Source organism: Pinus tabuliformis, chromosome 9, assembly GCF_031772625.1.
Source record: "Pinus tabuliformis cultivar Carrire ecotype Pingquan chromosome 9, CPIR1, whole genome shotgun sequence".
Lineage (NCBI taxonomy): Eukaryota > Viridiplantae > Streptophyta > Pinopsida > Pinales > Pinaceae > Pinus > Pinus tabuliformis.
The window spans coordinates 1,451,738,006-1,451,765,182 of record NC_142307.1 but is presented as its reverse complement, the minus strand read 5'-3'; the positions used below and the strand labels follow the sequence as shown (position 1 = coordinate 1,451,765,182).

Genomic DNA, 27,177 nt, shown 5'->3' with positions numbered 1-27,177 from the left:
GTAGCTCCCAAACCCTCTGCGTCAACTCTTGTCTCTCTGCGTTAGCACTAGGCTTCTCTGCGTCACCCACGCAGGCCCTCTAGTGACTGTGTAATCTGTTGCCTCTGCGTCTACCTCTCCAATCTCTGCGCTGGTCTTCTAGTGTTGTTCCCAACTCTCTGTTCCGTACTTGCTGCCTCCTGCTGCTCTCCAAACCACTAGTTTGAATTTCTCAGCTAACCCCGCTCCAGAAATCGAATTGACTTGTCTCCCTCATTGTGTTCTCCAACTAACCCTCAAGCCTCTTCTTATACTTTTCCCGTTGGTCCTTCAACGGCCAAGATTAAATCTCTAATCAACGGCTAAGATTAGATTTGGCTTGATCCATGACTTTTGGAACCTTCTAACCCAGTTTTATATTAATACCCATTAATATTTTATTTTTCCTAAGTTTAGACTTGGGAACTCCATTAAAAATATTAATTATTTTAATATCTCCCAAACCGGTCACAATCTGTCCAAACCATTTCTGGGTCTTGGAGATTTCATGTGCTTTAGCCTCTCCACCAAGTTTTATGGCTAGAGCACATTCGATGCTACCCCAAATCAACAACCCGAGGGAGTAGAACGGGCAATAGTCTCAAAAGAGCAATATGCCAAGTAAGGATATTGATCCCTACTCTTTATCGAGTCGGCAAAGCTCCGGACACAATGCAAGAATGAAACCAATCTAAAGACCGTCTCAATCCGAAAGAGCTGAGCTCCAAACTCTGCAAGGATGATGTGTTGAGGTAATGTCTGTTTGCATCTAATGCTACGGCAAAGAAGAAGAATCTGGACTCTCTTAGCTGAAGCCCAATCTGACTCAAGTAAAGACAGTCCCCAAATATCTGAGCCATATAGAACAGTCGGACTGATCAAGGTGTCCATGAGGCTCATCTTGGACGAGATGTCCTAGAAGTGATGTCGAAAGCACTCTCTCAAAAAGGGCTAAGGATCCATATCCTTTGTTGATCTGAGGCTGAAGCGTTGATCGCAAATTGAAGCAAGGACCTGAGAATTACATTCCTAAGTATACTTGTTGGTGATCTCAACCTCCTCCCCTCTGAATAGGAAGTGAAGATCTAAAGTTTTCTTCACCCCATTGAAGATCATAACCTTGGTTTTACCCAGGTTGACCGTTAACTATCGAAGATCACAAAACAGAGCTAAGGCATATAGCTGCTTCTGTAATCCTTCTGGGGATGATGAGAGGAGGATCACATCATCAGCAAAGAGTAGAATGGATATCAAAACCTGGTGAAGAAGGCAGCCATTGGTGTCCCAAATATGCTCGTGTAGGAATGCCTCCAACTCATCAATATAGATCCCAAACAGGGTAGTGACAGTGGACAACCCTGTTTAACCCCAATGGTGCTTTTGATGAATTCAGACATCCCATGAGCCGCACAAAGAAGACCAAGGGCAGACTCATATAGGCGCATAATAGTTGTCAATAGGGTCGCAAAGATGCTAATATCTTTGTGTCTCTAGAATAAGGCTTCCCTCATAATAGAGTCAAAAGCTTTCCGAAAATCTACGAAAGAACAGTAGACTTTCGAAGAGCGATGTCATACCTCCTCAATCACAGCGCGTAGGGTGAAGGTGTGGTTAATGGTTTGATGATCCGGTCAAAAACTTGCCTGTCCCCTAGCTCTGAGTTGTCTCTGCTCAAGGTCACTAGAGAGCTTCTTATGTAGAATAGTAGCATACAACTTCGAGAACATGTGGCCCACCATGATCGTTCTGTAGTTATTGGGATTTGAAGAGATCAGCCAAGTAGCTAACCAAAGCATAGAAACCGTGCTTAAAGAACTGTACTTGGTAGCCTTCCTCATCAGCTGCTTTGTTGTTGTTCATCACCCAAATGGCCTCTCTAATACCTCTGTCTGAGAATAGGTAACAAGAAGAAGGTGGGGAGGTAACATGAATTTGGGCTTGCCCGGGAATATCATAAAGGTTGGAAGTGTGAGAGAACATGGATGTAGGGTCGAGGTCAAATGGAAGAGGGAAGCGTCGGGGAAGGATGGTACGCCAAAATTGTTTAGGGGAGTGGGCAAGGAGAGCAGAAAGTTCCCATCTTCTATGAGAGACAAAGAGTCGTTTCTTGCGACGGAGGAGACGACGATAAGAAGCTTTAAGGTCGGAGTAGAAGGGTTGAGAGTGGGTGAAATCATATTGAAGTTCTCGATGTAGAGTCTTGCACTCATCATCATACCATTTGTTCATGGAGCAAGATCCAACTTTTGGGGAGGTGGAAGTGGAACAAGTGGCGTGGGGGAAGGATTTGAGTGTTGCTTCCCAAATGGCAGATGAAAGATAGGTGTATTTAGCGGAAGCAGAATCAAGCAAAGAGAATTAGGTTTCCAATGGGAGCATCTTGCGTAGGGTAGAGGAGAAGATGTCAGGGTCACCTTTTTCAAATTGAAAGGTGGTTTGGGGTGGGCCCCGAGGGGAAGGATGGGGTGGAAGAGGAGGGTCAAACCAATGAGAGAAGGAAAGAAGTGCATGATCGGCAAGGGGGATGGGGGAGACCGAGAGATGGAAAATAAAAGGGAGCAAGTTCTGGCTAGCAAGGACATAATCAACTACACTCGCACCCTCGCCATATGGCCGACATGTGAAAAAGCGAGAGTCTGGGAAACAGGGGAGACCATTTAAAATCAACAACTCCTGGGATTCCCCCAACTGCAATAGATGCTTACCATAAACTATAGTGGGCCCCAAAGCATCATATGACATTTGGTGAAGCCCTACTGAATCTAGATCTATCCCCTAGGTATAAAACACATCCTTTGATCAATCGTGGAGAGGAATCTAGAGATATCTAGTACAAGCATTAAAGTCACCCAGAAGGATGACTTCCCCATCAACAGAGTATTGGTTGATGCCGGTGTACAAGTCTATAAAGGGGTCCCCATTTGAGCCATTATGGATGGAAAATGGTGAAACGGTTGGGGGAAAGTAACAAACTGCAATGTAGATGTCCCTCGGAGGACAGATGCTGATGCTAATGCGAATCCACATGAACCTGGAAAACTCATCTTCGTCTACCAAAGATACCCTGTTCCAGAGTGAGTCACTAGCCAAACAAGCAACTCCACCTGATCCTCTGACCCTTCCCAAGCTCGTCTCTTGCTTGCAAACTGAGATCCAATGGTAACGTGCAATATCTAGGAGAGGTCGAACAGGGCTCGCATCAGTCTCGGTCACAAAGAGGATGTCTGCTGATTCGAGTGTCATACAAGAGTCCCGATGATGACAAGAAGGATCCATTGCCATTCCAACAACGGATAGAAATGCATGTACCTTGTCGTCTCCCCAAGTGGGCCCATCATGTGGAACCTCCAATTCAGGGTTCCCACCCAGGTGGGAAGGAGTCCCGAATGACTACCCAAAGATTCCTGATAATTGCCCATTTCCTTGCCTGTCGTGCTGCCATAACCTATTCTTTGGATTGTTTAAGCTCCACAACCTATGCTCAGGTGAGGTCCTCGTCCAAGAAGATCCTGCTGGGAAGAGAAAACAACTTCCTCTTAGCCCTGAGGGCACGGAGTTGAGCGGATGCAGTCCCGAACCTAAGGAAGAGAGTGGAATCGTAGCCCATCCAGGCTCTGTCCAGAGCTATATCAGGGAGGCTAAGGGTTTCCCGAAGGAACCTAGCCCCCACTTCCATAGTATCCGGAGAGGGGTGGGGTAAGGGGAGACCTCTCACCTTGAGATTCAATTCTCTTGCCCATTTGGTGCGTACTTCAACAAGTTTTGCTTGCACCACCTCTTCAACTGTTGCAAGAGGGGTAGCAATTTTATCCTTCCCCCGAACCACCTACGCCCAAGAATTGGTGTGTGTCTTAGTTTCTTTTTTAAAGGTGGCCTGTTGGGATCAGATTTCTCCCTGCCTGCTTTTAAGGTTGATCATTTTTGCATGCAATGAACCATTTGGAGGATGGAGAATTTCTTGCTCTTTACTTTCATGTAATATCTTTTTAAAGGATAAATTATCCCCTTCCACCTCCGAAACTCTCGCAAAGAGGGTGTGTATTTCGAAGCGGAACTACTTGTTTTCAGTTTCAAGAAATTCCATTTTCTGCATCATTTGTTTTACCTGAGTTTGTCCAGACTGAGAAATCTGACTCAATGGCTATATCCGTCGGGCTGCTGAAATCACTGACTTTGGAGTTTGAATTTTCTGTATCTTTCTTCATACTGTCCGCCATGTCTTTGACCCTTAGAGTGTAGATAGTGGTTTCTACTACCACTTGCTCACGCTAGTCATCAATAGCTGACAATTCAGCAAAGCTAAACATGTCATCTTGTTGCACATATCCAATCCTTAGATTTGAAACCTTCTTTTATCTCTATCTTTTCCTCAGCAATAAAATACATCAAAGAAATTCTTCCAAATAATCCTACGTGTCCAGCTTGAGCGTTTCGAGTTGAAATCGTTCGACTGGGAGAGCAGAGCAAAGTCAAGCCGAGACAGAGATTTTGTCAAACACGTCGTGGGTATACTCAGGAACTGCAGTCAAAAGATGTGGATTTGCGAGCATGAGAAATCGTGGGTGTTTGAAACTGTTCAGCGAGGGAGTCGAACTGCTGCGGTGTCGATATCTGTAGATCCTTTTTACAGACCAAAGCGTTTCAGAGCAAGAACAGAAAAGCGAAGAGCTGAAATCTTTGAGGATTTTGTGAGCAGAGTCGTTGTCATGCGCTACTCTACTGTCGGAGTCCGTGGAATCTGTAGAGTCGCGTTTGTTGTTTATTGCAGTATGCAGAATCGGTGCTGGAGAGTTTGTAAACCCGTCTTTTTTGAAAACGCGACCAAAAGATTAAAAGGCAGGCGCAGCTGCCGTGAACCAGGAGAGACTCTGCTTCATGTCTAGTCTTTTACTAAGCATTGGCTGACTACATGCCCTTTCCAGCCATGTTCCTGTGTCTTTGAAGCTCTGTTGATTATCCTTTTCAGTCAAAGTCTTCTCCTGAAATTGTGCTTCGTGCCGCTATTCTGCATATTTAGCGATACCTATCGCTCAAACTATCAACTATCAACTATAGAGTGAGTGCAAGAAATCAACTATCAAACCTAGATTCCCCTTCATTCCCAAACGAGAACCAATCATACCTGTGCTACAATGCAGAAGTTATAGCACAAAGAATAGAGTAAAACATCAGAGCCCTGATATATATTCATCCATCATACCCGCATTACCAAATAAGATCGATTTGGCTGAGTAGATATGAACTCAGCCAAGTTGGACTGGTTTGTTACCAAATTGGATGACTCGTACACTGCTGTGGTCAGTCTAGTACCAAACTAGTCCTTGATCCATTTAGGAGGCCAGGTTAATAGAGATGATGGTTGATTCTATCAACTCGATCAAGTCCAAGTTAGAGTAAATTGGTTTTTAAAACACCTTTTAGACTTTAACCTTTGGAGACACCACTTGCACATAGCTACTGAAGAGAGACTTGTACTAAATGGAATGCCAAGATACCAAACAATTTCCAAGGAGTTAACAAAATTTCAAACATATGGAAACCAACCTGTTGGGTTATCAAATTCAGTCAACCAAATATTAGACTTGCCATCATTCACCACCATACATGTATGAAGTAGCAGCACAAAACACATCCAAACATTCATTGATAATCTTAACTGATACTTAAATTAACTACTTGAAGCTTCATTCCATGGAGAAAAACATTTGGCCCAGATAAAAACTTGCGCACATAAATTGAGATGTGAAAAAGAAAAATGGAAAGAACCCAAGGAATGTTGAATGTTGAATAAAAAAGGAGAGATGGAGACAAAACAACAACGTCCGTTGGGTTGTGAGGCACACAACCACATTAAGAGGCGAATAAGGTACGCAGTTGGTAGATGCCATTCCAAAAAGGCCATGTAGAGACATGGCAGAGCCGGATAGGAAATTTTTGAAGGTTGAATTTAGATGTCCATCGAAAGCTTATTTGTAACATACTTTGGATCTTGTCACCTCCTTCTCTATTCCCTTCGCATATGATGATGATTTCATTGCATTCGATGAAAGCCTTTCTGTCCGATAAGTGAGTTGGTCTTGTGAGCATTTTAATAAGTGCGCTCTCTCACACACAAAAACACACTTGAGTATCATAACAGGTTTTTTAGCATGATTTTCGTCCAAGATATTCCATCAATGAACATTCGTAGAGATTCCGGACTGTTCCAGAATGGTAATATAGTTTATAATGGCTTAAACTTACATGGAAGTTACCCTTTCGATAGGAGTCTTTTCATTTTATGAGACATAGGGGGGCCTGCATGTTGTCCATTCAAACAACTTTCTTCCTCTAATAACGCTATGTTATTCTTCATCCTAGATTGGTGAATGTCTCGTCTTTGGATTCACGGGAATGTAAAGATTACAAAACACCGAGAGAAGTGGTGGTGTCGAAAGACATCATTGCCTGGATTTCACTGGGCACTAGGACCAATTTACCTAAAGTCTTTCTGCCTTTAAATAGGTTACATTAGATATAAATACCATGGATAAAACCATGTGTTCTCATAAAACAGCCAGTAACTTGACCGAGTCAAGTTTACTTGAACCACCCTAACAATGTCACCTTTAAACTTGACTCAGAGAGATTAACCCGGTTCCAATCATTCATCAACCATCTAAAGACATCATTGCTCCCACTAGGCCCGAAGGACAAATTTACCCGGAGGTTTTCCTCCTTTAAATAGGCTACATTAGAGATAAATACCATGAGCAAAACCATGCGTTCTCATAAACTAAGAACTCGAAAAATTAGTAACTTGACCCAGTCAAATTTGCCCAAACCACCCTGACATTGCAGAAGGCTGAAGACTACTCTTTAATTTTTGCATTGTAATTTTTTTTGTTGCGTTGAATACCATTATCCTCTACTCTCCACCCCCGGCAAGACACATTTGGCATTAGCCTCCCAAAAATCGATACGATTTTCTGTAACAATTAAGCTTGTTTCAATTCTGGTTAAAGTAACGTTCATTTAGTAATTGGGCTTTATGTTCTCTGTTTCGTTCTAATTGAAATATTGCTCTCAGCACGTCATTATTGGTTAGCAATGGTGATTGAATAATGTTATATGGTAATATGTAATATCTAAACTTAGTTGTCTTTTCATTTACATAGTGGATATGTTGTAGTATTGAATTCCAAGGAGTTAGGAAAAGAATGGAAGTTATTTTTGGGGAGTTAGACTAAACTTTGCATAATTCTGTTGATCCCGTTCTATGGGTGGGCAGATCATGGTTCCATCAGGCTGATTCGGTGTGGCCTAGCCTAGTTGTGAAAAAACAATGGTTAACGTGTTTCAGCACTGCTATTGAATGCTTCATCCTAGTGAATAGAAATATATGTACTATACTAGTACGTTATTTTATCTTGTATTGCATGTTAAATTATTGATCTTTTGTTCTGGTATTTCAGACAAACGTGGATGCTTTGATTGATGATAAGCTCGAGAAACACAAAAACTTGCAAGAACAATCAAGCTTTTATTAATTGAGCTTGGAACTCTTAAGTTTGACAGGGTAGAAATGGAGGTATGCAGTTCACTCGTGATCACCATCTTGGGTGCATTAATTAGGTTGGACGAAAGTCCGTGTGTGCACCGCTATCAGAAATCTAGACAGGATCAATTTGTTGAAGCTCTATTTAGTATGTTACATTTTTTATCTAACAATTTACTTCTGGACATATTTCTGTGTATATTTCATTTTGAAACAGGTTGCTGAATTGAGGAAATTGACGAAACAAGACTTGATTTACTTCTTTGATAATCACATAAAACTTGGCTGTCCTGAAAGAAGAAAACTGACCGTGCAAGTATATGGAAGTTCTCACAGTGGAGCATACAAACTGGCCAAATCTATGGACATACCCTCCAACAAAGACGTTTGTAATGGTAAGGCAGTTACATCAGATAATTCAGATAGAGAGCATTTGAAGGATGACGCAGTTAAACTTGCTCCTTCAGATCAATCCGCTGATATGAATAGCAGTGAACTGGATGAATATCAGTCAAAGCGCATCGATGACATACCTAGTTTCAAAAGGTCTCAAACTTTGTTTGGCTCTTTGAGGGGAGTAAATCAAGATTATACATAGCAAAAATTGAACAGTGATGGTGCAATGAAATGATGGTGCAGTCTTAATGTTTTAATACTTCAAACCAAGCAGATACTCTCTGATAGTAGATTGAATTTCTCTGTACCAGACGGTTAAAATTGGTGAATGCCTTTCGAAATCCATTCAAATGTAGTAATGTCATCGTTATATGATAGTTTAACAGCGATTCTTAGATCTTGGGTTTTATCATAGTACCTTAACCAACTTGCTACGGTTACCAATGGTGTTTTATTGGAAAGTTAAATACAATGTTGCATGCATAGTGGAAATCTATATGACAGATCTCAGGAATTGTAAGTCACATTTTTATTTTATTTTCACATGATCTTTGAAATTTTGTTCAGCATTTTCTGTTGTTACTCAAATGGTCAGTTACAAAAAAAGCACAATTGGCCAAGCATTTGATCATCTAAAGAATCCAAATTACAATTTGATAACTTTAGCAAGCTGGTTAAATCCCAGAAACTTTTTGCATCCTTATAGTTTAGCCTTTATTTTGAAAATGCATCCCTTAAAATTTGTGCAAAGAACATTTTATTGGGTTCACCATATTATTTCTTATATAGATCTAGGGGCTATGAATAAACATGGATATGCAGCGTTTGCAAATCTACTTACATTGCAAGAAATTAAAAGACATGACAAATCAAATCTAATGGCATATTCAATTTTTACAAATTACAATTTGGTGAACATCCATGTTATTCTGAAAACATTGAACTGAAAAACATCACAATTTTTTTTTAAAACTAAGTGAAAATTTCATCACCTCATTCACAACATTTTATAACATTAATATAACTTCTAGAAGTTTTATCAAAATTCTTGTATATGAGAAAAAAATTTCGACGTAAATCACATGATAATATATTTGTTGACGCGTTTCGAACCAACAAGTGTGGTTCATCGTCAGGACAAGTTGAAGAATCAGATCATGGCTGCAAATTAAATAGAGAGAGCAGATCTTCCAACGGCTATGTTTGACTGAAAAAAAAAACGGCTATATTAGGTTACTGGATAAACAACTACAATTGACCAAAAAACGGCTAGAATTGACTATTTAAATTGTTTAACTATAATAATATTATTATTATGTTAAAACAAATATTATTTTAATATTTATCAAGAGTTATTTTAAGTAAAACCAATGTGGAAAAAGTCGAAGTCGGGATTAATTCGGCAAGGGTCCGAAAGTTGAAAAACTCGTCAAAGTCGGGAGTTTTTTGAAAAAGTCGGCAAAATTAAAAAAACACAAAATTATTCATTTTTATTTTATTTTTTTTAACATCTAGAGTATCCACAACATCAAATAAATGTATTTCCACATAGACATGTAAATAAAGCTAATATATAATATGTATATGAAGTCTAATGCTACATCACATATCAAAATAGTGAATCAACTCCTGAATTTTGGGTCCTGTCTGAGTCTCAACTCTCAAGAGTCAAAATATCAACAAAAAATATAATAAATGTATATCATGAGTCATCTAAAAGTCATCAAGTAATCAGTCACTGAGATCCTCTTCCCCTTTTAATTTTTGTTTCCGCTAATTGTATTAAGAAATAAGTCATGCATTTATTTAGTAGATTGTAATCTGCTTGGGTAATAAGGTGTCAGGTGGTAGGTCCAATGAAAATTAACAGTGAGTGTCATAGTAGATGTGAAAATTAACGCTTGGTGACTCCAAGCTGCTTATTTTCTGAGAAAACAGTGGATGTCAGATTACTAACCTAGCCTTGGCATCTATTATTCAAAAACTCTTGGAGGTAAAATCCACTTCTGATACATATCCTTTGCCCACATTTACAGGGAGTTCACCACTAAAGAAGATTCCATTTCAAAACGTGCTCTCATTGCAGGAAGGATCTTTGTTGTCACAAGATTTCGCAGGTACTTTGTTCCTGTCTGAAAAATGGGTTCTTTTTTGAGGCACTGGTTTTGTTTTTTTTGGACAGGTTGTTGCTATTTGATCTTCATGACCTCCTCTTTGTTGTTTCTTCTAGAAGCATTCAACAACTGTAACAATGTTTTTGATGGTGTTGGGTTCTTTCTACGGAAGACTGTTGTATGCCTGTCCTTTTGGTACTTTTGTAATCTTTTGAAGGGGCAGTGGCTGTTAGAGTCTGGATCACTAAAAGCCTCGAGGCTTAGCCAATGTATACTTTGCTTTCTAACTAGAAATATGAAGTATAAAGATTTGTTTTTCCTTGGAAAAAAAAACATATCTTAACCTCAAAACTAACAGATTACAAATGAGATTGCTATGCTTGCAAGAAGTATGTCAAACAATACAATGCAATAACTTGAAAATGCATGGATGGAAGCTTCAATTTACACTTTTTTCACCTTTGTGGCCTCTTTATCCGCGGCCTGGGAAGGGAGGTAGACTTTTTGGGTCAACTCCCGATTAAATCGGGAGTATAAGGAAAAAATCGAGATTTTTTCCTTTGTGAAAAAGTCGCCAAAAAGTCGGGGGATTAAATCGTTTAGTTCAAAAAATCGCGTTTTTAGGATTAAATCGGGATTTTTTCCAGACTTTTTCCACACTGAGTAAAACGGATATTAGATTAACACCATTTCATTTAGGGAATATATATAATAACTATTAGTAATTATATATATTCCCTCGACCTTTAGACCCCTCAACACCATTCGTAAATCCCTCCGGTCAGTAAAGGATCCTATCGACCCTAAGGACATGAAGGGTGTCTATATTATTCCTTGTTCCTGTGGGATCCCCTATATTGGTGAAACAGGGCGCTCTATTAATCAGAGGATTAATGAGCACGTTGCTCGGATTCTTAAGAAGCATAATGTTCCCTCGACCTTTAGACCCCTCAACACCATTCGTAAATCCCTCCGGTCAGTAAAGGATCCTATCGACCCTAAGGACATGAAGGGTGTCTATATTATTCCTTGTTCCTGTGGGACCCCCTATATTGGTGAGACAAGACGCTCTATTAATCAGAGGATTAATGAGCACATTGTTGACCTAAAGCACGGGAGAACAAAGTCTTCCGCACTAGCGGAGCATGCGGAGAAGACCAAGCATCATGTGTGTATTGAAGAGGCCAAGGTTATAGTAAGGGTGACGCAATTGATCACCGAAAATTTAAGGAGGCAATTGAGATTGAAAGGAGACCAAGCAATCTCAATGGAGATGACGGCTGGAAGATTAGTAGTTGTTGGATCCCGGCCCTCTCTTCCTAGTCGTTACTTTCCCTTCCTCCCCTTCCTCTATTAATATCTTCTTCTTGATTGTTTAGCCATATTTCCTTACTCCTCTTTGTAATTCTCCCTTGGTTTAAGAGACTGTCTAATATTTAAATCGCAAGTTGAGGTTCCCATCAGACAACCTTACTAATAAATTTATTTTAATTAGTTACACAAACCTTTAATAATAATACTATTATTTTAATCCTTACTAGTAATATCATCCCTAGATCTATTAATACATATTCCCCTTGGATAAACTAACCATTAATGATAAGAATAATACTTTTTTAAAACAACAATAATATAATAATAACTAATATTTATATCCATACTATTACTAATTATACACGTTAATTATTAGTATAATATTCCCCCTTTGCATGTCTAATTTGAGCAATCTAGCTTAAACATTATAACAATAATTAATATTAATTTGATTATTATTAAATTCCTTGCTAATATCCCTGGGTCTATTAACACTTATTCCAATTAGATAGACTTTACTGTTAAATTTATATCAATCAGTTATACAAGCCATTAATAAGAAGATTAATACTATTATTTTATCATTATGAGTTTAGTTTAATATTAAAACCTTTCAATTACTAATAGTTATTATATATATTCCCTAAATGAAATGGTGTTAACCCAATATCCGTTTTACTTAAAATAACTCTTAATAAATATTAAAATAATATTTGTTTTAACATAATAATAATAATATTATAGTTAAACAATTTAAATAGTCAATTATAGCCGTTTCTTGGTCAAATATAGCCGTTTATCCAGTCTAACCTAATATAGCCGTTTTTCAGTCAAACATAGCCGTTGGATGATCTGCTCTCCCTATTTAATTTGCAGTCATGATCTGATTCTTCAACTTGTCCTGACGATGAACCACACTTCTTGGTTCGAAACGTATCAACAAATATATTATCATGTGATTTACGTCGAATTTTTTTTCTCATAAACTTGATATGGATCACAGAAGCTTGAATTCAACAATTATTGTATAATTAATGTATGTTTGAATCAATTACAAAACATTTTTCTTATATAATACTAATATGATAAAAAAGCATATGTAAAAGATGAGTTAATGCATATAAATTTGGAACATAAAGCATAAAGGCACCCCATACTTGTAGAAAGATGAAAGTTTGTTGGATATTATCCATGTTTACAAATGGTGTACAATAAATGCCTAAACTTCCCACACCACTTTCTTGCAAGATATCTCATCTATTATAAAACTATATATATAAATGAATCTATCATTCTTATTTTCTTCCATGGTAATGTATTACACACACACTCTCTCACCCAATGTATATGTTTGGGGGATTGTGTTCTCATGTATTGTCATTTTGAAACATGTGAAAATTCCAAAAACTGAAATCTTATTGTAGCAATTGGAATTTATTTTTCTAATTGTTAATTATTTTAACAATTTATCTCCTACGGCAAATATCAAATAAATCACATTACAACCTTCACAAACAAAATACTTCAGAAATAATAGCACTGAGAAAATACTAGCACACACACAATAAAAATGATACCGTTATTTTTGGACAATTGTCCCCGTAAAAAACCTCAACTTGGGAAAACCGGTGCAGCAAATGAGGGTTTCATTATTATGCAACAGTAAAATCTGAGTACAATCTATGGATGCCCAACTGGAAATCCAATCAACAAGTATCTAACTGAAATAATTAGAGAGAAAATTATCTCACCCCACAAGCAACCCTGACACTGGCTTCTTTAGAAAAATTGGTCATCCAAACGCTACTGTAGGCCCACTGCGCAGTCCCTACACTGTCTCTCACGCGTTTGGCTCGAATCTACCTTTAAGCAAATCGTCTAGCCTGTCTCTGCTACTAGAAGTGACTCTCTGGCCCTCTGGAAGACTTTCCCGGCCTTTGGAAGTTGAATCGACTTCCTCCCTAGCTAAATCAAACTACTCTGCTTCAGCTATTGCGTAGTCCCTGCACTGCTTCTGCATGGATCACTTTTGTCACTTGTTGTTGCCTCTTCGAATCTGGAAAACTTCCTTTGGATCACTATCTCTACCCTTCACCGTCTCTGCTTCGATCTCTATCTATCCAACAACTGATGTTGCTCTCTAGAAATCGATATGTCAAGGAAATCGAACTTTCGGTATATCTTTTCTAAGTGCCCGTCGACTTCCTCTTATAATCCACTGTTGGAGCACCAACAACCAAGATTAAATCTTAATCAATGGATAGGATCATCTTGGAGTCGATCCATGTGAGTTTCTAGATGATTCACACCTTGACTTAATTAATTTTGTTTAATTAACCATATTCCCTAAGTTTAGATTTAGGAAATATTTAAAAATTGGTTAACAATCTAATTAAGCCATCTTTAGGTGAAATTTCCAGAAACGATTTCTGGGTTTTGGAGATCTTGTTGATTTGTGATAGCATCGAATGTGCTCTAGCCACGAAATTTGGTGGAGAGGTTGGGGCACATGAAATCTCCAATATTCAAAAAGGGTTTGGGCAGATTCTAAACAGTTCAGGAGATATTAAAATAATTAATATTTTTAATGGAGTCCCTAATTCTAAACTTAGAGAAATTAAAATATTAATGTGGATTAATATAAAATTGTGTTAGAATGGTCCAAAAGACATGGATCAAGCCAGATCTAATCTTAGCCGTTTATTAGGGACTTAATCTCGGTCGTTGATATGTCAACGAGAAAAGTATAAGAGGGGGCTTGAGGGTCACTTGGAGAGCACACCAGAGTGATCAGTGATTCTATTCTCTAGAGCAGGCTTTGCGAAGAGAGATAGAATCAGTGATCAGAGTTGCAGTTGAGGGGTATTGAGTACAGAGAGACAGAGAGGTAGAGATAGTGCCAGGAGAGCAGCGCAAGAGCCAGAGAGAGTGACGGAGTAGTAGCGAGGGCTCACGCAGGGCCATGCAGAGGCAACCGGGAGTTGCGCAGTGCTTCAGAGAGGCCAACGTTGCTGACGCAAAGGGATAGAAGGCTGATGCAGGGCCTCTTGAGGCTGATGCGGGCCCATTTAGGGTGACGCAGGGCCAGTGCTGGGCAGAGAGAGGTTGCTGCAGTCCAAAAAGGCAAACGTTGGGGTTTCTGGGGCAGATTGGAGCTAAGGAGCTGCCGAAGGGTTTATCCGGGGTTTAGCCGGGACATTTGTCTCAGATTGAGAGGTACTACTGCCAAGGAAATTCTCTGTTGGGTAAGCCGGATTTGGCACCCAGATTGTACTCTGAAATTGCTTAATAAGAAAACCCTCAGATAGTTGCACCGGTTTTCCCGCATTAGGTTTTTTCGGGGACATTGGTCCAAAAATAACAGTGTCATTTGGTGTGATTGTTTCTGTTTTCGTCAGTTGTTGATCTATAATATGTTGAGCATGCACTATTGTTTATTTAAGTATTTACATTGTAAATAACTTGTTAAGTAACGGAACAAGTAGGTAGGAATAAATCAGTAAAATGCATGGTGGGTTTCTAACGTGTCAGACTTAGAAATTCCAACATGGTATCAGAGCGTGGTTGCAGATCACAGGAGAACTGGGGACATCAGTCGAGTGGAGCAATAGAAGTAGAAAACAATTGCCCCTAGTTTCAGAAGTTGCTTCTAGCAGAGCAGCAACAAGGGAAGGGTGACGTAGTGTCTATGTCATCAAGGGTGAGCCAGGAAGAGGCAGCATAGAGGCTAAGGGAGGCAAAGGGAGCTTCACGTAAAGCCACGCAGATGATAGGAGGGCTAACGCAGTTGGATGAGGAGGTCGGATTGCTGGTGCTAGGATTGCGTAGAGCCTAGGAGCTCTCACCTTTAGGTTGCTGGGGTTTAGAAGGCTGTGGGAACATTGCAGAGTGCAGCTAGTGAGGTACTGTAGTCAAAACAATACCTAACAGGGCAAGGCCAAGAGGAGGGAGTTGCTACCAAGGGTTTCTAGCCAAGAAATATGGATCAGTGATGCGGTTGCTCAGACGATCAGAGTAGGGGGCATCTTCACATCTGCAAAAGGATTTCCAGGAGGGAAATCGAGACTCAGAGGGAGTCAGATCGAGAACTTCCAGGAGGGAAGTAGAAGAGCATCATGGCACTACACAGAGTAAGAGACCAGGACAAACTGGATGGAGCGTCAAACTTCGCAGTCTGGAAGGCCAAAATCTTATCCATATTTGACAAAAATCATGTCAAGCACTTCACCTTGAAGACGATATCTATCCCTATCGACCCAACTAAGAACGAAAAGTACGAGAAGGTAGTGGCGAGGGCCAAGAGCATCATCCTTCACGGGGTCAAGGACCATGTAGACACACATTGCCGAGAAGGAAACGACATATGAGATGTGGGAGGCCCTAAAGAAATTGTACCAGCATGCTTCTGTGCAGAGAAGGATGTTACTAGAGAATTAACTGAGGTCATATCAGATGAAGAAGGGAGAATCGATTGACACCTTCCTCGGAGGACTGAATGAGATCTGAGATCAGTTGACTGTTATAGAAGCCACGCCGGATCAGGAATTGATGGTGAGGACAGCCCTGAATGCAGTCTCAGAAGACTGGGAGGTATTTGTCCAGAGTATACTTGGCAAAGGGACACTTCCACCTTGGGATGAGATGTGGGCAGCTCTTCGCCAAGAAGAGATCAGACGACAATCAAAGGCAGGAAGCAGTAGTAAGGGGATCAAAGTCAAGCAGGAGGAGGAGGATGTTTCCCTAGCATCTGAGGGAAAGCAAGAAAAGCGGAAGAAGAAGGATCTCTCCAAGATCAAGTGCTTCCACTGTGGGGAGCTGGGTCATTATGCGACCCAGTGTCCAAGGAAGAAGAGTAAGGGAGAGTCTTCCGAGACTAAGGCAGCGCCAGCAAGGGCAGAGAAGGAAGTGTTGACAGACGATGACTGTGCCATGAGTGCACATGCACCACTTGAGCGGAAGAAGGATCTCTCCAAGATCAAGTGCTTCCACTGTGGGGAGTTGGGTCATTATGCGACCCAGTGTCCAAGGAAGAAGAGTAAGGGAGAGACTTCCGAGACTAAGGCAGTGCCAGCAAGGGTAGAGAAGGAAGTGTTGACAGACGATGATTGTGCCATGAGTGCACACGCACCACTTGAGCGGAAGTGGGGAGACATCAAGCTGTAGTCAGGTGGACTACAGGCGATGAGGGGCAGGATCCTCGAGGTACCCAACCTCTTGGATTAGACCTTGCTACAGGAGCCCCGAAGAGGAGTAGCAGGACTGGCTGATGTGGGTAGAGATGGATGCGAATGGAGCAGCAGAGAGAGCTATAGTGTAGTAGTCCCAGGACAACGCGAGGCTAGCAGGTTGCAGTAGTGCGAGAGGCACAAGAGTGTTGCACCAGTGCAGGATGGCACATAGAGGTGTGCAATGGTGTGAGATGCAGGGAGTTGTTGCAGCAACACAGAGGTCAGAGAGGGAGAACTTGTCAGCAGCAGAGGGAGCTTCAGCATCAGGAGGCTCTCTAGCCCAACAAAGAGGTCAAATTTGGGAGATCAGTTACTTACTTCTCAATCACTGAGTTGCAGTGCAACAGTGGGCAGCACAATGCAGCATGATGAGAGGAGTTGCAGTGCGAATGCAGTGTTGGGAGAAAGGACCAGCAATAACACAGATGCAGAGGGACCTGTCATACAGATGCAGCAATGGCAGTGGCAAAACCATGGGCAACAGTACAGGATACAGTAGTGCAGAGGATGGTAGGCAACAGACCTAGCATCATAACAGGGACCGATGCCAGATGATTAGAGTAATACTTAGTGAGGAGTATTGCTAGAGCACAGTCCTCGCTAAGAGGGAGTGTTGATTGTTTCTATTTCCGTCAGTTGTTGATATGTAATATTGAGCATGCACTAGTGTTTATTTTCAGTATTTACATTGTAAATAACTTGTTAAGTAACAAAACAAGTAGGTAGGAATAAATTAGTAAAGTGCATGGAGGGTTTCTAACGTGTCAGACTTAGAAATTCCAGCATGGTGTCAAAGCGTGGTTGCAGATCATAGGAGAACTGAGGACATCAGCCGAGCGGAGCAATAGCAGCAGAAAATAGCTATCTCGAGTGACACAAGTTGTTTCTATCAGACCAATAACAAGGGAATGGTGACGCAGTGCCTGTTTCATCAAGGGTGAGCCAGGAAGAGGTAGCGCAGAGGCTAAGGGAGGCAAAGGGAGCCTCACATAGAGCCACACAGAAGCTAGGAGGGCTGACACAGTTGGCTGAGGAGGCCGGGTTGCTAGTGCTGGGATTGCGCAGAGCCTAGGAGCTCTTACCTTTAGGTTGCTAGGGTTTAGAAGGCTGTGGGAAAATTGCAAAGTGGAGCTAGTGAGGTACTGTAGTCAGAACAATACCTGATAGGCCAAGGCCAAGAGGAGGGAGTTGCTACCGAGGGTTTCTATCCGAGAAATCCGGATCAGTGGTGTGGTTGCACAGACGATCAGAGTAGGGGGCATCTTGACATCTGTAGAAAGATTTCCACGAGGGAAATCAAGACTCAGAGGGAGTCAGATCGAGAACTTCCAGGAGCGAAATAGAAGAGCATCATGGCACTACATCGAGTAAGAGACCAGGACAGACTGGACGAAGCATCAAACTTCGCAGTCTGAAAGGCCAGAATCTTATCCGTACTTGACAGAAATCGTGTCAAGCACTTCGCCTTGAATACAATAGCTATCCCAGTTGACCCAACTGAGAACAAAAAGTACGATAAGGCAATGGCGAGGGCCAAGAGCATCATCCTTGACTGGTTCAAGGACCATGTAGACACACATTGTCGAGAAGGAAATGGCATATGAGATGTGGGAGGCCCTAAAGAAATTGTACCAGCATACTTCTGTGCAGAGAATGATGTTATTAGAGAATCAGCTGAGGTCATATCAAATGAAGAAGGGAGAATCAATTGACACCTTCCTCAGAAGACTGAATGAGATCTGAGATTAGTTGACTGTTATAGAAGCCACGCCGGATCAGGAATTGATGGTGAGGACAACCCTGAATGCAGTCTCAGAAGACTGGGAGGTATTTGTCTAGAGTATACTGGGCAAATAGACACTTCCACCTTGGGATGAGATGTGGGTAGCTCTTCACCAAGAAGAGATCAGACAACAGTCAAAGGCAGGAAGTAGCAGTAAGGGGATCAGAGTCAAGCAGGAGGAGGAGGATGTTTCCCTAGCATCTGAGGGAAAGCAAGAAAAGCGGAAGAAGAAGGATCTCTCCAAGATCAAGTGCTTCCACTGTGGGGAGTTGGGTCATTATGCGACCCAGTGGCCAAGGAAGAAGAGTAAGGGAGAGTCTTCCGAGACTAAAGCAGCGCTAGCAAGGGCAGAGAAGGAAGTGTTGACTGACAATGACTGTGCCATGAGTGCACATGCACCACTTGAGCAGATGTGGGGAGACATCGAGCTGTAGTCAGGTGGACTACAGGCGATGAGGGGCAGGATCCTCGAGGTACCCAACCTCTTGAATTAGACCTTGCTACGGGATCCCCGAAGAGGAGTAGCAGGAGTGGCTGATGTGGGTAGAGATGGATGCGGATGGAGCAACAGAGAGAGCTACAGTGCAGTAGTATCGGGACAGCGTGAGGCTAGCAGGCTGCAACAGTGCGAGAGGCACAGGAGTGTTGCACCAGTGCAGGATGGCACATAGAGGTGTGCAATGGTGCAAGATGCAGGGAGTTATTGTAGCAGCGCAGAGGTCAGAAAGGGAGAACTTGTCAGCGGCAGAGGGAGGTTTAGCATCAGGAGGGTCTCTAGCCCAACAGAGAGGCTAGAGTTGGGAGATCAGTTACTTACTTCTCAGTAACTGAGTTGCAGTGCAGCAGTGGGTAGCATGATGCAGCATGATGAGAGGAGTTGCAGTGCGGATGCAGTGTTGGGAGAACGGACCAATAGCAGCATAGATGCAGAGGGACCTGTCATACATATGCAGCAGTGGCAGTGGCAGAACCCTGGGCAGCAGTACAAGATATAGCAATGCAGAGGATGGTGGGCAGCAAGCCTAGCATCGGCACAGGGACCGATGCTAGATGATCAGAGTAATACTCAGTGAGGAGTATTGCTAGAGCACAGTCCTCGCTAAGAGGGAGTGTTGATTGTTTCTGTTTCCGTCAGTTGTTGATCTGTAATATGTTAAGCATGCACTAGTGTTTATTTTCAGTATTTACATTGTAAATAACTTGTTAAGTAACGGAACAAGTAGGTATGAATAAATCAATAAAGTGCATGGAGGGTTTCTAACATGTCAGACTTAGAAATTACAACATGGTATCAGAGCGTGGTTGCAAATCACAAGAGAACTGAGGACATCAACTGAGCGGAGCAATAGCAACAGAAAACAACTGTCCCGAGTGACAGAAGTTGTTTCTAGCAGAGCAGCAACAAGGGAAGGGTGACGCAGTGCTTGCATCATCAAGGGTGAGCCGGGAAGAGGCAACACAAAGGCAAAGGGAGCCAAAGGGAGCCTCACGTGGAGCCACGCAGAAGCTAGGAGGGCTGACACAATTGGCTGAGGAGGTCGGGTTGCTGGTGCTGGGATTGCGCAGAGCCTAGGAGCTCTCACCTTTAGGTTGTTGGGGTTTAGAAGGTTGTGGGAACGTTGCAGAGTAGAGCTGGTGAGGTATTGTAGTCCAAACAACACCTGACAAGGCAAGGCCAAGAGGAGGGAGTTGCTACTGAGGGTTTCTAGCCAAGAAATCTGAATCAGTGGTGCGATTGCACAGACGATCGGAGTAGGGGGCATCTTGACATCTACAGAAGGATTTCCAGGAGGGAAATCGAGACTCAGAGGGAGTCAGATTGAGAACTTCAAGGAGGGAAGTAGAAGAGAATCATGGCACTACACAGAGTAAGAGACCAGGAAAGACTGGACGGAGCGTCAAACCTCGCAGTCTGGACGGCCAGAATCTTATCTGTACTTGACAGAAATCGTGCCAAGCACTTCGCCTTGAAGACGATAGCTATCCTAGTCGACCCAGCTAAGAACGAAAAGTACGAGAAGGAAATGGCGAGGGCCAAGAGCATTATCCTTGACAGGGTCAAGGACCATGTAGACACACATTGCCGAGAAGGAAACGACATATGAGATGTGGGAAGCCCTAAAGAAATTGTACCAGCATACTTCTATGCAGAGAAGGATGTTACTAGAGAATCAACTGAGGTCATATCAGATGAAGAAGGGAGAATCAATTGACACCTTCCTTGGAGGACTGAATGAGATCCGAGATCAGTTGATTGTTATAGAAGCCACGCCGGATCAGGAATTGAACATGAGGACAGCCCTGAATGCAGTCTCAGAAGACTGGGAGGTATTTGTCCAGAGTATACTAGGCAGAGGGACACTTCCACCTTGGGATGAGATGTGGGTGGCTCTTCGCCAAGAAGAGATCAGACGACAGTCAAAGGCAGGAAGCAACAGTAAGGGGATCAGAATCAAGCAGGAGGAGGAGGATGTTTCCCTAGCATCTGAGCAAAAGCAAGAAAAGTGGAAGAAGAAGGATCTCTCCAAGATCAAGTGCTTCCACTGTGGGGAGCTAGGTCATTATGCGACCCAGTGTCCAAGGAAGAAGAGTAAGGGAGAGTCTTCCGAGACTAAGAAAGCGCTAGCAAGGGCAGAGAAGGAAGTGTTGACTGACGATGACTGTGCCATGAGTGCACATGCACCACTTGAGCGGAAGTGGGGAGACATCAAGCTGTAGCCAGGCAGACTACAAGCGACGAGGGGCAGGATCCTTGAGGTATCCAACCTCTTGGATTAGACCTTGCTACGGGAACCCTGAAGAGGAGTAGCAGGACTGGTTGATGTGGGTAGAGATGGATGCAGATGGAGCAGCAGAGAGAGCTACAGTGCAGTAGTCCAAGGACAACGCGAGGCTAGCAGGCTGCAACAGTGCGAGAGGCACAGGAGTGTTGCACCAGTGCAGGATGGCACATAGAGGTGTGCAACGGTGTGAGATGTAGGGAGTTGTTGCAGCAGCGCAGAGGTCAGAGAGGGAGAACTTGTCAGTGGCAGAGGGAGCTTCAGCATCAGGAGGGTCTCTAGCCCAACAGAGAGGTCAGAGTTGGGAGATCAGTTACTTACTTCTCAGTAATTGAGTTACAGTGCGGCAGTGGGCAACACGATGTAGCATGATGAGAGGAGTTGCAATGCGGATGCAGTGTTGGGAGAAAGGACCAGCAGTAACACATTTTCAGGGGGGCCTGTCGTACAGATGCAACAGTGGCAGTGACAGAACCATTGGCAACAGTACAAGACACAATAGTGCAGAGGATGGTGGGAAGCAAGCCTAGCATCAGCACAGGGACTGATGCCAGATGATTAGAGTAATACTTAGTGAGGAGTATTGCTAGAGCACAGTCCTCGCTAAGAGGGAGTGTTGATTTGTGTAGCAGTAGATGTGATCTAGCCACAAAATTTGGTGGAGAGGTTGGGGCACATGAGATCTCCAATACCCAGAAAGAGTTTGGGCAGATTCTAAACAGTTCAGGAGATATTAAAATAATTAATATTTTTAATGGAGTCCCTAAGTCTAAACTTAGGGAAATTGAAATATTAATGTGGCTTAATATAACTCTGTGTTAGAATGGTCCAAAAGACATGGATCAAGCTAGATCTAATCTTAGCCGTTTATTAGGGACTTAATATTGGCCATTGATATGTCAACGAGAAAAGTATAAGAGGGGGCTTGAGGGTCACTTGGAGAGCACATCAGAGTGATCAGCCATTCTATTCTCTAGAGCGGGGTTTTCTAAGAGAGATAGAATCAGTGATCAAAGTTGCCACTGAGGGGCATTGAGTACAGAGAGACAAAGAGGTAGAGATAGTGCCGAGAGAGCAGTGCAGGAGCCAGAGAGAGTGACACAGTAGCAGCAAGGGCTCACGCAAGGCCACGTAGAGGCAGCCGTGAGTTGCGCAGTGCTTCAAAGAGGTCAACGTTGCTAACATGGAGGGCCAAAAGGCTGATGCAGGCCCATTCAGGGTGACGCAAGGCCAGTGCTCGGCAGAGAAAGGCTGATGCAGTCCAAAAAGGCAGATGCTGGGGTTTCTGGGGCAGATTGGAGCTGAGGAGTTGCTAGAGGGTTTATCCGGGGTTTCAGCCTGGACATTTGTCTCAGGCTGAGAGGTACTACTGCCAAGGAAATTCTCTATTGGGTAAGCCGGATTTGGCAACCAGATTGTACTCTGAAACTGCTTAATAAGAAAACCCTCAGATAGCTGCACCAGTTTTCCCACATTGGGTTTTTTTGGGGACATTGGTCCAAAAATAATAGTGTCATTTGGTGTGATTGTTTATGTTTCCGTCAGTTGTTGATCTGTAATATGTCGAGCATGCACTAGTGTTTATTTTCAGTATTTACATTGTAAATAACTTGTCAAGTAACAGAACAAGTAGGTAGGAATAAATCAGTAAAGTGCATGGAGGGTTTCTAACGTGTTAGACTTAGAAATTCCAACAGATCTCATGTATTCTAGCCTCTCCACCAAATTATGTGGCTAGAACACATCCGATGCTACAGCAACTAACACTCTCTCTAAGCGAAGACTATGTTCTCTCTTTAGTGTTGAACATTGTGCCACAACACCATGTCTATGTATCACTTGTTGTCACGTTGTTGATGTCTAGTTGCTGCTACCCACCAACTACTGCCCAACTTTGATGTTGCATATGTGCTACTACTGACACTTGTATATTGTTGCCAACTCTGCATCTGCACTGCAACTCCTTCTCATCTGATGTTGTTGCAACTGCAACTGATAAGCATCCAAAATAATGAATCATTTGTGTTTAGTATGATGCATTTGTCTCCTAAGTCTTTGACTGCTACTTGCCTTTGCACTGTCACTGAAGAATTTGCAGTGTTGCTAACTCTACACTGAGCCAACTACTCTACTGTCAACACTGCACTGCGCTCCTCAACATCTAACTACTACTAGTCTGCAACTGTCACTCTGGTACTGACTGCATCAACTGCCACTGATCCATCTTGTACGTAATATTGTGGGTCCCCCGTAGCCAAGTAATGATCCATGAAGTTGACTCCTCAAGGACCCTGCCCAATATCGCACACTGGAGTCTCATACTCCTGGATCTAGTGCCCAATTACCTCTTTTTGAGCCTAGTCCCTTGTTGGGACCCTTCCTTTCTTTGCAACTCGCACTAGACAACTCGCAATTCCTCCAGCAACTGGAAGTCGATATGTTGCCCAGATCTGCATTCTGGCTAACTCGCATGGCCTCCTGAATTCCTCTTATAATCCACTGTTAGAACACCAACGACCAAGATTAAATCTTAATCAATGGCTAGGATCGTCTTGGAATCGATCCGTGTGATTTTCTAGATGATTCGCACCTTGACTTAATTAATTCTGATTAATTAACCATATTCCCTAAGTTTAGACTTAGGAAATATTTAAAAATTGACTAATAATCTAATTAAGCCATCTCTAGCTGGAATTTCCATAAACAATTTATGGGTTCTGAAGATATGATAAATTCTAGCCTCTCCACCAAATTTTGTGGCTAGAACACATATGATGCTACATAAACTAACAAAACATGCACCCATTTTCATATTCTATGTAGCTTAGGGTGTGCATAAAGATGTCTAATACAACCAACCAAACTTTATTACACTTTATTATATGGCATCTAATTTAAGTACAATACAATGTATTTGATGCAAGAGCATCCTAACATAGAATTTGAATTTCCTGCATGAGCAATTTCTTTTCTTTTTTGTAATCCATGTGTGTCGTGATATTAGCTAGAAGAATATCTCTTGTTAGGTGGTTATGTTGAGTTGTCCTCATGGGACATATGTAAATATTAAGATTAATACAGTGGTGTTTACCTTCTAGAATAGGAATAGTTGTAAGAGATATGTGTGTTGAGATTTGTAGCTTGGGAGGTACTCCAAACCTTAATATAGTGGGTTTTGTAGGAATGGGCACACAAGTATGGCTTGTGGGCTTAGAACCCAAGCATATGGGATTTGCACCCAAGCTGTGGGTGTGAAACCATGATGAGATTTGATTATGTGAGTGATGGAGATGATAGAGGACCCCAAGAGGAACCATAGGCAACAAAATACCTCGAAATTCGAGTTGTAGAACTTGAGATATTAATTTTTGAATTTATTGTGTGGGCTTGCACAAGAAGAGATCAAGTCGGCCTAGTGCTAAGAGGCCTAATGACAGTTGGACAAGACCTAAAGGCTATATGTTAGAGCCCTTGAGGAAGAATATAAATAGGTGATATGTGAGAGGTCAATTCTCACATCCTTGAGCAACACAAGAGAGCAAGTCGACTACATTTGGATCTTTGATTGGGTCATAGGTTAGGAGCAACCAAGCGAAGGAGGAGAAGCCTATATTTGGAGCTTTTCTATGATTGTTTGGGTGCCAAGTCAACCTTGCAGCAGGGCCGCATAGGAAAGGAATATTTTTGGGTTGTTTAGTGGAGTTTGTGTAGCATGTTTCTCCTTGTTATGCAGGCCGCATCTCCGTGGTAGATTGTAGGAGGACCCAAGATCTATGTGTGGTTCTTTGAAGGGGCCAAAAGGCTTAAAAAGGAGTATAGATCTGTCCTAGAGGTAGCGACTTGGAGAAAAGTGCTAAGGAAGGAGGCTTGCAGTTTTTGGGAGGCTTTAGGAGCTTATTGGAAGGGCTTAACAAGTGTTGTTAAATGCCCCAACCAAACAGCCAAAGTGACAACAGTGTCACTAGCTTAGAGGTATGTGTTGATGTGCTTTTTTGCTAGATGGATGTAGGTATAGAATAGACAATCTAGTGATCATCAAAGGAGTAGGTTACATCAACAGTTGTACATGTATGTCAAGAGGAGGAGCAGGAAGTTGCAGGATAGTTTGGTCACCCTCTTGAGTTGGTGTGATTTGCAAGAGGATGATGTCCTAGAAGAGGACAGTTTGTGGGAGATTGTTAGCATCCAAGACGAAGGGTAACCATAGTGATTAGATGCCCTCACCAGTGAGAAGATTCTACAACATTGTTTTGCACACTCATGGTCTATTGGAGGACATCGTGCGAGTGGAGCAAGTGTGGGCCTAGATGAGGTAGAGTTGGAGTAGCCTAAAGAAAAACTTGGAAGGATTGTAGAGGCTTGCTTCAAGCCCAAAGAAACAAGTCTCTTGAAGGACTAAGGGATTGTTAGATGTGGCAGAAGAAGGAGCTCATAGATCTGATCAGCCAAGGGTAATCTGAGTAGCCCTAGAATTTCCTTGTGGAGAAGGACATCTACGATAGAAGTTGGGCATTCCTCCTAGCCTGTGTTCATTATTGGAAAAGGGCTTCTAGTAGTGATAGGTGGTAGCCCTTTGTGCCCTATGTTAGTCTTCGTTGGAGTAGCATAGGAAGACTATAGTGGGTCGAAGTCCCTAAGTAGCTGAGGAGCAGTAATGGGCAGTTAAGAGTTGTTCATAAATAGAGTTGTGAACAACTTGACAGGAGTCTTGATGTGTTGATGTGTTGAAGGACTAATAGTCGACGAGAGAGAAGATTGGAGCTGTGATTCAGTGGCCATATGGACTTGGTGCATTGATAGAGGCATGTGCTACATATTGGGATTCGAAGGACCAGACATATGTGTATAAGGTACAACCGAGAGGAGTCAAGAGAGTGCACTACAATGAGATGGTTAGAGAATCTTGTTCAGGGTAGATTGGTGGTCATCATGAAAAACACCAAGCCCTAGTTGTTGTTGTCTTGTATCAGTGGCTGTCTGAGGACCATTATCCCTCATATGGGAGCCCCAAACTATTGTATTATTCAGTTGGGTTAATATAACAAAGTTGGGTTGTAAAATTTGTAAAAGTTGCCTAAATTGTGCGCATGTTGATTTACTGTCATATTTTATTCTACTATTCCAAAGTGGACTTTTTGTGATACTTGGTTTGGTAACGTCAGTGGTTTAAGATCTATCCTAGACACTAATATCATGGAAAAACAACATGGTATCAAAGCTACTTTGAAGGGCTAGTGAATTGGAATGTGCACAAGGAAGTATCTCAGAGGAGATCGTCTAGGTCATGGAGCAGAGGGTTCAGCTGAAGACATGGAGATGTGGTCTTTATTGGCATAGCAGCGAGATTGGTTGGGAGTTCTAGTGGATTGGTGATTATGGACTTCCTATGATTTGTTGTGGATTGTTGGGTTAGCTCGAGGATTGCTTTGGCATGGATAATATTGGTATGATCGAGATTTCTTCATATGATGGACTAGACATTGGCAGGCTAGCTTCTCCATTGGATCGTGATGTTGCATATCCGAGATTGGAGGGATTTGAACAAGTTGTGTTTTATCAAAGAGGATGAGTTCTTATAGGACTAGGTTGTGGCGATTATGTCACGTGTTCAAGTGCAGCTCGGACTGACCTTGTAGGACGCGAGATCAGTGACAGGTTGAGCCAATGGATATCATGTAGACTCAGAGGGAGTCAAACTTCAGAGGGAGCAACCATATGGTAGTATTGGAAACTTCAGGTTCAGATGTGATGAGACAAAGGCACTACCAAGATTGTAGGGTACATTCTACAGAGTATGTTGCAGTGATGGATGCTAGATAGGATAGTGTTGCTAGTGATGATGTTGATGGAGACTTCCTAGTGTTGGAAGTACTTCCCTCGCCAAGAGGGATTGTTGATATTTGTAGCTTGGGTGATCCAGATTTAAACAAAAACGCAACAAATGAAAGATATAACCATAAATACATAAATGCAGTAGAAATAATACTTCATTTCATTAATGTAAAAT

At 42.2% G+C, this 27,177-nt stretch overlaps 1 pseudogene across 1 annotated transcript in view; it reads left to right on the top strand.

The window, feature by feature from the left end:
• Nucleotides 1-8,445, top strand: part of LOC149154057 (insulin-degrading enzyme-like 1, peroxisomal) — a 681,568-nt pseudogene extending 673,123 nt beyond the window's left edge. The window contains exons 25-26 of the transcript XR_016262205.1: nucleotides 7,473-7,588; nucleotides 7,773-8,445. The product of XR_016262205.1 is annotated as an insulin-degrading enzyme-like 1, peroxisomal (transcript). The remainder of the gene's footprint in view (nucleotides 1-7,472; nucleotides 7,589-7,772) is intronic.
• The last annotated feature ends 18,732 nt before the right edge of the window (nucleotides 8,446-27,177 follow it).